Source organism: Dreissena polymorpha, chromosome 2 (assembly GCF_020536995.1).
Source record: "Dreissena polymorpha isolate Duluth1 chromosome 2, UMN_Dpol_1.0, whole genome shotgun sequence".
In the NCBI taxonomy this organism is placed as follows: domain Eukaryota; kingdom Metazoa; phylum Mollusca; class Bivalvia; order Myida; family Dreissenidae; genus Dreissena; species Dreissena polymorpha.
The window spans coordinates 112,981,605-112,982,926 of record NC_068356.1 but is presented as its reverse complement, the minus strand read 5'-3'; the positions used below and the strand labels follow the sequence as shown (position 1 = coordinate 112,982,926).

At 33.8% G+C, this 1,322-nt stretch overlaps 1 non-coding gene across 1 annotated transcript; it reads right to left on the bottom strand.

The window, feature by feature from the left end:
• Positions 1-465: 465 nt before the first annotated feature.
• Trnas-aga (transfer RNA serine (anticodon AGA)) lies at positions 466-547 on the bottom strand. The gene has a single exon. It is a non-coding gene; the product is annotated as a tRNA-Ser (tRNA).
• Positions 548-1,322: the final 775 nt, after the last annotated feature.

Sequence of the window (1,322 nt, the reverse complement as noted above, 5' to 3'; positions counted from 1 at the left end):
TACAGATGCAGTAAAGGTGTTTAAAGTTTAAACAAGATGAAATAAGTATTGTTTTACAGACATTTATTTTTTGCAAATTTTAATCTATGGAATAGCGCCATGAAATGTAAGTGATTTCAGCCAAGTAAAAATTGGGTCGGTTAAAAACAAAGTGTCATAAAATTCAAAATAGTATCATTTAAGTTATATTTTAAACTTTGTTTTTATAGAAACACTATATACAGCAAAAATACCAAAAAAAATAGACAGATTTACGGTTTACTTTTTGAAATAAAAATAAAAATGCAACACGCATCATTCGTATTTTCAGCAGTAAATTAGTCAATTTAGCCATAACGTTGTTTTAATTTTAAAATTGAAGGATGTGCATACAATTTTCAACATATTTAACAATAAACATAGCTTATGTGCTATATTAAATCAAATTACGTTAGAAAAGAAATACAACGCGTCGCAAAAAGTATGCGATGTCGGCAGGAATCGAACCTGCGCGGGAAAATCCCAAAAGATTTCTAATCCATCGCCTTACCCACTCGGCCACGACAACTTCGTAACCTTAAATTAGATACATATAAGTAAACAGGTAAAAAGGCTCGCTCGATCTTTGAAGAAATCGCGAAATCGTATTTTTGAGATGATAATTGGATCAAAGTCAATATTTATAGTGAAAATAATGTATTCTAAATGAATAAGTTAAACATATATCAAAATTCAAAGTTTGAAAAAAATAAAATGCATCTCTCGGAAATAAGCGATCATTGAAGATCGGCAATGATCGTAAAATAAATCGCGGGAAATCAATAGAGGTGCGCTACCTTAAGGCTCGGATATTGAAATCACCGTTACTCCGATAAACGATCATAATTAGGCTTATGTATAAAGTGAAAGGTCAGTTGAATGTTTCCATTTTGCACGTTAATGATTCTGATAATATGGTAACAAAGGCAGCAGTCCTATGTAGTATTGTGTTTGACCGGAGAGTAGCGTGATCTGTGTCGGTGTTGGGCGCTCTGAGGGCGCAATCCGGCTACATAGGTACATAGGAACCTCTTGTGGCTATAGTCCATGGATCGGGTTCGGCAGACAGGGAACATGTAAATTTTTATATGTATGTTTTATACCTTAATTACCTAAACGTATATGTATCCTGGTTACTTATTTACTGAGGTTTGAGTTAGTCGCAATGATTGTAGATACGTTGTACTATATTTAGTAAGTATTTCGAGGACGAGTGGCACGGGCACGCGCTTTATTATCACTTATGCAAGGAACGCGTTTTGTTTATATACGTATTTTTTATATTCCGATAGGCTTAAGGGAGG